This window comes from Hordeum vulgare, chromosome 3H (genome assembly GCF_904849725.1).
Source record: "Hordeum vulgare subsp. vulgare chromosome 3H, MorexV3_pseudomolecules_assembly, whole genome shotgun sequence".
NCBI classification, from domain to species: domain Eukaryota; kingdom Viridiplantae; phylum Streptophyta; class Magnoliopsida; order Poales; family Poaceae; genus Hordeum; species Hordeum vulgare.
Genome location: NC_058520.1, coordinates 38,408,883 through 38,420,798, shown reverse-complemented (window position 1 = coordinate 38,420,798; position 11,916 = coordinate 38,408,883).

Genomic DNA, 11,916 nt, shown 5'->3' with positions numbered 1-11,916 from the left:
ATTAAATAAAGTTTCAAAGCCATACCTGATATATAAGATCAATACTCCCATAATAATTAGCATATAAGGTCGATTGCATGAAGAGAATTCCAGGTGCAGCGAAGAAACCAATAGACTTCTCATTAATATTCCATCATAGACAACTGCACACTCACGGATACAAGACTCTCCACAAAGGAGTGATAGACCTCAATGCAAACACCTATTTCATAAGATAACTTCCCTAGACATGATACGACACTAGACTTAACCATAAAAGATAAAGGATAAAGATAAAAAATACCGGGCACTCCCCCAAGCTTGGAACAAGCTAAGGGAATGCCATTACCCATGAAGATTCCACTCTTCATCCTACTTGTTGTTCTTCAAGTCAGCTATTACGCGCCGGAGGGTTTGGTTTTCAGCTTCTAGTATGGCCACCTATACTTTAAGCACACGAGAGTCTTCACACAATTGGTCAGTGACTCTGTGAGCTTCAGATATAGTAGATGACACATGTGGAGCTTCCATTGGAGAGACAGTCCCGAAAGGTTTAGAGAAAGATCATGTTGATGGTTAATAACCCCGACGAGGATGGGGTTGTTGGAGCTGGATCCCCGTGATGAAGGATCTCCTTCTTGCTGGATGGTGACCATCTTGACTTCCTATCTCACGGAGCACTCCACCTCTGCTTGTCTTGCGGCAATTTCTTAATTAGTAGCCCATCCGGTGACCTTCCCTTGGTTGATATCTTGCTGGACACGGTGGAGACGAGGACCCGTGTAGTCTTCCCCGCTTGAGTCGCATGATGACATCTCGAACAATAGCTTCTTAGCCTGGCAGAAAAAGATCAAAAGAGAAAACGCACGAAATTGCAAGATACAAAACCAGGACGATCCGGGAAAATATATAGCAAAAATTTCTGCATCAAAAGGAAGGTAACAAGCCAAAGTGGGGTCGGAGACGGACTCCGGGTGGTCCAGGCGGCCTCCTGGCGCGGCCAGGAGGTAGCCCGCGCCACCAAGGCGCCTGGAGCTCCTCTTCGGCTCCACTTCGGCTCAGAATTTTCCTAATTTCGCAAAAACATAGAATACAGAACTTTTATTGATGTTCGTGAAGTTTCCTTACCGTATTACATACCTATTCTTGTTCTGCTTCTGCTGGTGTCTGACACAATATTGCAATATGTTCTTCATGAGTAGCAACGTGTATCACATCCACCTCTACATTGATGGTGTCTCCAGCCATGTAATGCTTGAGTCTTTGCCCATTCACAACATGTGGTTTGGTGCCTTCAAAATTGTTAATCTTGATTGCACTGGAGCGGTAGACTTCTTCGATATGGTACGGTCCTTCCCACTTGGAAAGTAATTTACCTCGAGAAAACCTGAAACGAGATCTATACAACAAAACTTTATCACCAACATTAAATTCACGTTTCAAAAGTCTCTTGTTATGCCACTTCTTTACCTTTTCTTTGAACATTTTTGCACTCTCGTAAGCTTCACTTCTCCACTCATCTAGAGAAGTCAAGTTCATGAGGCGCTTTTCCCTAGCAAGCTTTGGGTCAGCATTAAGCTCTCTAATAGCCCAGAAAGCTTTGTGCTCTAACTCTAAAGGTAGATGGCATGCCTTGCCATAGACCATCTTATACGGAGACATTCCCATGGGATTTTTGTAAGCAATTCTATACGCCCACAAGGCATCTCCTAACTCTTTGGACCAGTCCATTCTAGAACTATTCACTATCTTTTGCAAGATCAACTTGATATCTCTATTTGTGAGCTCAACTTTCCCACTTGTTTGAGGGTGGTAAGGTGAAGTAATTTTATGATTAACATCATATTTGGCTAAAGCTTTTCTAAAAGCACCATGTGTAAAATGTGATCCTCCGTTGGTCATGAGGTACCTAGGTACACCAAACCTAAGGAAGATTACATCCTTGAGCATTTTCAAAGATGTCTTGTGATCATCCATTACAAGAAATATGTCAACTAACGACCTTATGGCAGTGACACTCTCAAAAATGGTCGTAAATCTACGACCACTTGAGACCAATTGGTCGTAAGATGCCTAGAGGGGTCTTAGACCTAAAAACTAACGACCATTTTCATCAGAAAGGTCGTAACTTCCTTACTGGAAATGGTCGTAAAGCAGATAGCCCTGTTCCGTTGCCTAATTTGTAGCTGATTACGACCAATATAGATGGGCATAGCTATGACTAGGTGCCACATCATCAGTTTTGACTACGTGTCATGTCCATGTGTCAATTTTTGCCCTAGTTTGTGAAGCAACCTACTATTCTGTCATTCCAAAAATTCTCTACAAATTCTCATAAATACTTTGGATCATATATTCCTCAAATATGTGAAAACCCTTACTTCCATAGTTCGAAAATAATTCAGCAATATTCATTTTCCTATTCTATTCAGAATAGCACTTTGTGAAGGAAGTGCTATTTCTATTTTTTGATTGCCCTAAACATTTTTGGGCACTCTTGACTATCCAAATCATTGCCTCATGAAAACTCTCGTATCCATTTGCCTAGTAAATCTTTCTTAGCAAATTTCCAAAGTTTGTGTTCAACTAACAACTTTGTGAAGTAAGTACTAGCTAGTAATACTCCGATGAGTTGAATTTTTTCCACATCTTCTATATGCCCAAACCATAACTGTCCACAAAATTTCAGCCCCATCTAACAATCCATGTGAGCTCATCATCCAATCTTTGTTTCTGGTAATATTTTCAGTTTGTGAAGCAACTACATTTTATATTACTTTATAGTTGATGAAAATTTACCACGAAATGAAACTGACCATATAACCCCACTCCACCAAATTTTAGATCATTTCATTGAGCCAGTTTCCCTCAATATTTTTCCCAATATTTTGTCTAGTAGAGAGCATTGTGAAGGAAGTACAATTTTTGTTTATCCAAATTTTATGAAATTTTTACAGTGCTTTAATGTGCCCAAATTATCACCCTCCTCCAATTGTCAGCTCAATCCAATCATCTACGTGAGCCCAGTTTCAATTACCATTTTCTGTCCAGATTGGCACATTGTGAAGGAAGTGTCACTTTGGCATGTCCAAATGGTATAATTTTTTTACAGTGCCTTCATATGCCCGAATTAACATCATAAACCAAATTTTAGCTCAATACATTCATTCATTTGATCCCAGCTTCAACATCCATATTTCTGCAAAGTGTGGTACTTTGCAAAGAAAGTGCCACCTAGGTTCATCCATTGTAGCTAAAAAATTCCAAGATAGTCTCCTTAGTAGATGATCATCCTCTGCCAAAATTTAGGCCCACTGTGTATGTGCATTACCCGCACCGCTAATCAAACACTTGGCTGCTAATTCATGTTTGAGCTTAATTCAGTCACCTTGTGAGATTCTTCTATTGTATTCTTCTTCCTAACACCTACCGAGGGATTGTCCAACCCACCATACATGCCTATTCCACCCAGAACACGCGGCAACGCAACGGTCAGGTGGTGACCATGTGGGTGGCATGCAAGTTTACGTGCTCTGGGTTGGGGCCCTTGACCACCATCCAAATCTCAATGTCACGCCACCACACCATGCATTTATGATTAAATAGATACTTATGTACCTATAAATGATTTTTGGGAAAAATAAAGAGCAAACTATAATGCAGCTGCAATTCAAATTTAACCCGCTTCCAACTGAATCGACATGAATTTGTCTTTTTCATGAGAGGTGGATAAAAGCTTTTAACACCCAACCATTTTGTCAATTGTAAATTAAATATGTCCTAGTATGTTAGAAAAATGATTTGGAACAATTTTGAAACAAATATATGGTAGGTCCTTCAGGAAAAAAAAACTCATTTTGGGCACTTGAAAAATGGAAAATGATTTTTTCATACAAGGAAAATGAAAACTTCCTTAATCAACATAGTTTGTCATTCCGACATGCACCCTTGTGCAAAATATGAGATCATTTGAACAAACTATGCCATGAATGTGGCCATGAGATTGATCATTTGGCTTGAAAACCATCACGCTTCACACATGATAGCTCATTTTTGAGAACACTTATTAAAAATATTTGTCGTATTACAAGTTTATTATTTTTTATGGTAACTTGGTCACATATAATGACACAATACGAAGGTTTTACAATTTTTTGTTTTTTAAATTTTTTATTACCCTTTCAAAATGCGGTCAAAACGGCGGGCATGACCGTTCCTAGCTAGTGGTTGAATCTTTGAATACTTTTAGTGTTTCTCTGATTAAATGGATACTTATGTACCTAGAAATGATTTTTGGAAAAAATAAAGAGAAAGTATAATGCAGCTGCAGTTCAAATTTGACCCGCTTCCAACTGAATCAAAAGAAATTTGTCTTTTTCACGAGAGGTGGATAAAAGCTTTCGACACCCAACCATTTGGTCAATTGTACATTAAATATGTCCTAGTATGTTAGAAAAATGATTTGGTACAATTTTGAAACAAATAGGTAGGTCCTTCACAAAAAAACTCATTTTGGGCACTTGAAAAATGGAAAATGAATTTTCATACAAGGAAAATGAAAACTTCCTTAATCAACATTGTTTGTCAGTCCAACATACACCCTTATGCAAAATATGAGATCATTTGAACAAACTATGCCATGAATGTGGCCATGAGATTGATCATTTGGCTTGAAAGCCATCAACCTTCACACATGATAACTCATTTTTCAGAACACTTTTTAAAAATAATTGTCGTATTACAAGTTTATTATTTTTTATGGTAACTTGGTCACATATAATTACACAATATGAAGGTTTTACAAAAAAAATTTAAAATTGTATGCCCCTTTCAAAATGCGTTCAAAACGGCGGGCATGACCGTTACTATCTAGTTGTTGAATCTTGAAAAACTTTTAGTGTTTCTCTGATTAAATGGATACTTATGTACCTAGAAATGATTTTTGGGAAAAATAAAGAGCAAAGTATAATGCAACTGCAGTTCAAATTTGACCCGCTTCCAAGTGAAACAGAAGAAATTTGTATTTTTCACGAGAGGTGGATAAAAGCTTTCGACACCCAACCATTTGGTCAATTGTACATTAAATATGTCCTAGAATGTTAGAAAAATGATTTGGTACAATTTTGAAATAAATATATGGTAGGTACTTCACAAAAAAACTCATTTTGGGCACTTGAAAAATGGAAAATGATTTTTTCATACAAGGAAAATGAAAACTTCCTTAATCAACATTATTTGTCATTCCAACATGAACCCTTCTCCAAAATATGAGATCATTTGAACAAACTATGCCATGAATGTGGCCATGAGATTGATTATTTGGCTTGAAAGCCATCAACCTTCACACATTATTGCTCATTTTTTAGAACACTTTTTTAAAATAATTGTCCTATACAAGTTTATTATTTTTTCTGGTAACTTGGTCACATATAATGACACAATATGAAGGTTTTACAATTGTTTGATTTTTTTGATTTTTTATGCCCTTTCGAAATGCGGTTAAAAGGGCGGGCATGACCGTTCCTAGCTAGTGGTTGAATCTTGGAAAACTTTTAGTGTTTATCTCATTAAATGGATACTTATGTACCTAGAAATAATTTTTGGGAAAATAAAGAGCAAAGTATAATGCAGCTGCAGTTCAAATTTGACCCGCTTCCAACTAAATCGGAAGAAATTTGTCTTTTTCACGAGAGGTGGATAAAAGCTTTTGACCCCCAACCATTTGGTCAATTGTACATTAAATATGTCCTAATATGTTAGAAAAATGATTTTGTACAATTTTGAAACAAATATATGGTAGGTCCTTCACAAAAAAACTCATTTTGGGCACTTGAAAAATGGAAAATGAATTTTTCATACAAGGAAAATGAAAACTTCCTTAATCAACATTGTTTGTCATTCCAACATGCACCCTTCTGCAAACTATGAGATCATTTGAACAAACTATGCCATGAATGTGGCCATGAGATTGATCATTTGGCTTGAAAGCCATCAACCTTCACCCATGATAGCTCATTTTTTAGAACACTTTTTAAAAATGACTGTCCTATTATAAGTTTATTATTTTTTATGGTAACTTGGTCACATATAATGACATATTATGAAGGTTTTACAATTGTTTGATTTGTTTTTGATTTTTTATGCCCCTTTCGAAATGCGGTCAAAACGGTGGGCATGACCGTTCCTAGCTAGTGGTTGAATCTTGGAAAACTTTTCGTGTTTCTCTGATTAAATAGGTACTTATGTACCTAGAAATGATTTTTGGGGGAAAATAAAGAGCAAAGTATAATGCTGCTGCAGTTCAAATTTGACCCGCTTTGAGATGAATTGATTTTTTTGTCTTTTTCATGAGAGGTGGATAAAAGATTTCGACACCCAACCATTTGGTTAATTGTATATTAAATATGTCCTAGTATGTTATAAAAATGATTTGGTACAATTTTGAAACAAATATATGGTAGGTCCGTCACAAAAAAACTCATTTCGGGACTTGAAAAATAGTAAATGAATTTTTCATACAAGAAAAATGAAAACTTCCTTAATCAACATTGTTTGTCATTCCAACGTGCACCCTTCTGCAAAATATGAGATCATTTGAACAAACTATGCCATGAATGTAGCCATGAGATTGATCATTTGGCTTGAAAGCCATCAACCTTCACCCATGATAGCTCATTTTTGAGAACACTTTTTAAAAATAATTCTCCTATTACAAGTTTACTATTTTTTCTCGTAACTTGGTCACATATAATGACACAATGCAAAGGTCTTCCAATTTTTTGATATTTTTGGAATTTTTCATGCATGTTTCAAAATGTGGTCATAACAGTGGGCATGACCTTTCCTAGCTAGTGGTTGAATCTTGGAAATTTTTTAGTGTTTCTCTGATTAAATGGATACTTATGTACCTAGAAATGATTTTTGGGAAAAATAAAGAGCAAAGTATGATGTAGTTGCAGTTCAAATTTGACCCGCTTCCAACTGAATCGAAAAAATTGTCTTTTTCATGAGAGGTGGATAAAATCTTTCGACACCCAACCATTTGGTCAATTTTACATTAAATATGTACTAGTATGTTATAAAAATGATTTGGTACAATTTTGAAACAAATATATGGTAGGCCCTTCACAAAAATACTCATTTCGGGAACTTGAAAAATGGAAAATGAATTTTTCATACAAGGAAAATGAAATATTCTTTAATCAACATTGTTTGTCATACCAAGATGCACCCTTCTACAAAATATGAGATCATATGAACAAACTATGCCATGAATGTGGCCATGAGATTGATCATCTGGCTTGAAAGTCATGAATCTTCACACATGATAGCTCATTTATAAGAACACTTCTTAAATATAATTACCGTATTATAAGTTTATTATTTTTGTGGTAACTTGGTCACATAAAATGACACAATGCAAAGGTTTTCCATTTTTTGATTTTTTTGAATTTTCGTGCCCGTTTCAAAATGCGGTCAAAATAGTGGGCATGACCGTTCCTAGCTAGTCGTTGAATATTGGAATTTTTTTGGTGTTTTCCTGATTGAATAGATACCTATCTACCTAGAAATTATTTTTGGAAAAAAACATGAGCAAACTATGAGGGAGTTGCAGTTCAAATTTGACGCGCTTCCTCGTGAATCGGTGGAAATTTGTCTTTTTCACGACAGGTGTCTCGAAGCTTTTGACACCCAACCATTTGTTCAATTGTACATTAAATATGGCCTAGTATTTTAGAAAAATGATCGGGTCCAATTTTGCAACAAATATATGGTAGGTCCATCACAAGAAAACTCATTTTGGGCACTCGAAAAATGGAAAATGATTTTTTCGTCCAAAAAAATGAAAACTTCCTTAGCCAACATTGTTTCCAATTTTCAAGATGCACCCTTGTGCCCAAGATGATGTCATTTTAACAAACTATGCCATGATTTTGGCCATAAGATTAATCATTTGACTCGCTTCCGTTGGAGTCCCGTGGTTGGAGTTGCTCTTACAACCAAGTCAAATGGTCTCAATATCATACCGTGTTCTGATTGGTTAATGAGTATGTCACACGGATCATGCATCAAAGACCGTCGGATGATCCCAGATCCAACGGCAGCCCTCGCCTCCCCAGATGAAACCCTAGTTTTGTCATGTGGACATTTTTTCCATCCCCCTCCCGCAGCCACCCACTCCTCCCTCATCCCTAGTCCACAGCCGCCCCAAACCCCCACCCCTCCCTCCCTCCCTCCCAGATCCGATCCGATGGCACCGCCCAGCTCGCCACCCTCGGCCGTCGTGCCATCACAGGGCTCCTCGATGACCGGCGAGCCCGAGTTCCTCCCTCCGCCCCACGCAAGGCACCCGACCCGACCCAACCTCCCGCTCAAAAATCCCTCCGATCGGTGGATCCGTTGTCGTTCCTGTTGGGCAAGTGGCGCGGGGAGGGCGAGGGGACCTTCCCCACCATTTCCCCGTTCCGCTACGGCCAGGAGATCCTCTTCTCCCACCACCCTTCCAAGGTACACCACTGTCTCCCGGCCGTATCCTTCTGGGCAAAAACTTTGCCTTCGGTTCGCCAATTCTTCGAGCTTCTCATGCCTTTGCCTGACTCGGCGTAGGTGCGGGCAGCCGATGATCTCGTACACGCAGAGGACGTGGAAGGTGGCGTCCGGTGACCCGATGCATGCCGAGAGTGGGTACTGGCAGCCCTGCCCTGACGACTCCGTCGAGGTGGTCATTGCCCAGAGCACATGCCTCACCGAGGTCCAGGTGTGTTCGTACTAACTGACTGCCCGTTGAGTTCTTGCAAGCATTGTTCTGCCCGATGCTAGATTGAGTATTGTACGCATTTTGGAGGCAGCTGCGAATGGCAACTCTGTCTGGGTATTGCCTGTTGGTATTCGTTATGGGCACATCGCAATCCCAGTTTATAATTTGCACGACAGGTTTCTCGTGTTCAGTTTAGTGTCTGCATACTGCAGTTGTACTGTTCATATCTGAAGATTTGAACTGAATACTGAACAATAAGCTAGCATAGTTGCTTGCAACAGTATGATCCAAAAGTTATCAGCGACAATCCTAGCATAGTTGCTTGCAACATTCTGAACTGAGTACTAAATCAACGACAATTAATATGGATCGGAGGGAGTAGTTATTATGTCAAAGGTTGTAGGATAGTATTGTTAAGAAAGCTTACATACTTGCAGCAGAAAGTGAGAAAGATAACATACAGAAAAAAACATGCTGGAGCTGTTAAAATCTGACTTGTAGGTTATTGATCCAAAGTTCAGAAAACGTGGTTCGTCAAGTGGCCCAAGGCCGTGCGCATGCAACCCCAGCGCCGCATCCTCAAGCAGCGCCTTAAGGTGCCCCCGACGCTCCACCAGTTCACTCGCACCCTCGACAAGAACCTCGGTATGCACTCGGAATCCACAATGCCCGAAGTCGTTTATTTGCTCGGCTGCAAGTGTTATTTTATTTTCCCTTGTGGGTATGCAATAGCTAAGTGAGCGACTATTAAATTGGTCAAGATAATGAAAAGAGTTGATGGATGTGTTTTCAAGATTCCTGCTCTTAGGATACATTGGGATCTCTGTGCTTGCATGATTAGGGCAATGCATGCTTTTCTCCTGCATACCTGCTATATATTGACATGCCATGAGAGAATGAAGTAATAGAATGGTTAGCAGTAGCTTTCACTTCTAAGGATGCTAGTAGTAGGAAGAACCATTGTAGTCAGGTGACTACGTGGCTGCTGGGTCCTTGCTATGCTTGTATCTGAAGTCGCACCTTATATATTGCTTTTTTCCTTTATGTTGCAACGTGTTTTCTTTCTAACAATGAAGGACATGAACAAATATGCTGTTCATGGTAATGGTAGGTCCTTCACAAAGACACTTGAGGTTAGACATAGGTAATGCAAGACTAGTTACTACACTGTCAAACATAATATGATGTTCATGATAAACCTTTTTAATGGAATACTCCTGCTTGTACCATTATTTGGTGAAACATTGGCTTGCCTGCAGGTGAATAAGTGTTTCTCTGTAGTATTAATTCTTAACTCTACTCCACACCAAACAATGAGTTATGCAGACATCATTAACTTGTTGATTCTTCTAGACTAGATATAGGGGTCATTTTAGCCACTCTTAAGAACACATGAGTTAATTGATTGAGATGCTATTTGTTTGATTTATTGAATCACCAATGTCTATGTCCAAGTTACATTTTTAGGAATAAACAGGCTTGCACAAAGTAGCATTGATACATATATTTTCGTTTTAAAAAACTGTATATTCGTGAGAGCAGTTTATTGTTTCTTGTATGATCTGTATTATTATAGCTCCAGTCAATTGTCCTATAATCACTTTAACATATGCGTTACTTTTTTATGTGCTATTGTATTAGACTCTGCAGTGTCCATATAGTGTGGACAACTTTGCCTACTCAACGACAATTAAAAGATCCGTTTAAACCTTTTCTGGACACCTATTTTATTGGAATCTTGAACTGGTAGAAAATTATTTCAATTAATGTCCTCTTCATGCCTGATGTTGAATAGTTATAAAGGAATCAACTCTCATTTCTCTGTGATGCTTATTCATACAAGTTAGCATATTTGGTCAACTGGCTAATATTTTTCTATATATTATAGGTGGATCTATAAAATTAAATTCGAGTTCATACTCATACATATATTTTTTTATAACTAGCAGCTTTTATACAACTCTCACATCTACTATAATGGATATATTTTGTGATTTGAAGTTACTGATCTGTGCTCTGGTGTAATATTACGGTCTAATGTTTTTTGTTTTATCTCTTTCTCTGTTGCTAGGAAAGTGGTGAGAAGATGTCGATGATGCCTACTTGGGACATTCAAATCAACACAACATAAAAATTTCTGAACCTATGTCTCATAGGAGAGTTGAATGAACTCCATTATTAGTAGATGTGCCATTGTTCTATTGCAATTCTGACCGTTCTTGCTATATTTCTGTGTAAGGAAATGTATTCATGAGATGGGTTATTGTGTTATGTAAACCTGGGAGATGTATTATGTGATGTTATATGATGGATGATTTAGACTCTTGCTTTTTATTATCTTGACTTGAATTGCATATCTTACTTGCTTTACTTTGAAGTTCTTATATGTGTGTTAGCATGTCACCACATAAATTATTTGTGCTATCATTTACCTACTCGAGGACGAGCAGGAATTAAGCTTGGGGATGTTGATACGTCCCAAACGTATCTATAATTCCTGTTTGTTCCATGCTCTTTTGGGTGACATTGCTATGTGTTTTGCTACAGTTTCATACCTTTTTACACATATTTGGACTAACCTACTAACTCAGTGCACCCAGTGCCAATTTCTGTGTGCTGATGTCTTTTCAATGCAGGGACTTTATGCCAATTTTCAAAGCCCAAAAAATCCCAAGAAAAATATATAAAAATCACCGTGACGGAAGCTTCAGGAAGCACCAAGGTGGGCCAGAGGGGAGCCAGGCCTCGCCCAGGCAGCCACCTGGCGCGGGCCACCTCCTGGCCGCGCCACCAGGTCGCGTCGTTGGCGAGTCGACTAATGACCCACAAGTGTAGGGGATATATCGTAGTCCTTTCGATAAGTAAGAGTGTCGAACCCAATGAGGAGCAGAAGGATCTGACAAGTGGTTTTCAGCAAGGTATTCTCTGCAAGCACTGAAATTATCGGTAACATAAAGTTGTGTTGTAAGATGATTCGCAACAAGTAGCAAGTAACAACGGTAACAAAGGTGCAGAAAAGTGGCCCAATCCCTTTTGTAGCAAGGGACAAGCCTGTAGAATCTCTTATAGGAGGTGAAGCGCTCCCAGGGACACATGGGATTTCTGTCAAACTAGTTTTCATCATGTTCATATGATTCACGTTCGCCACTTTGATAGTTTGATATGTGGGTGGACCGGTG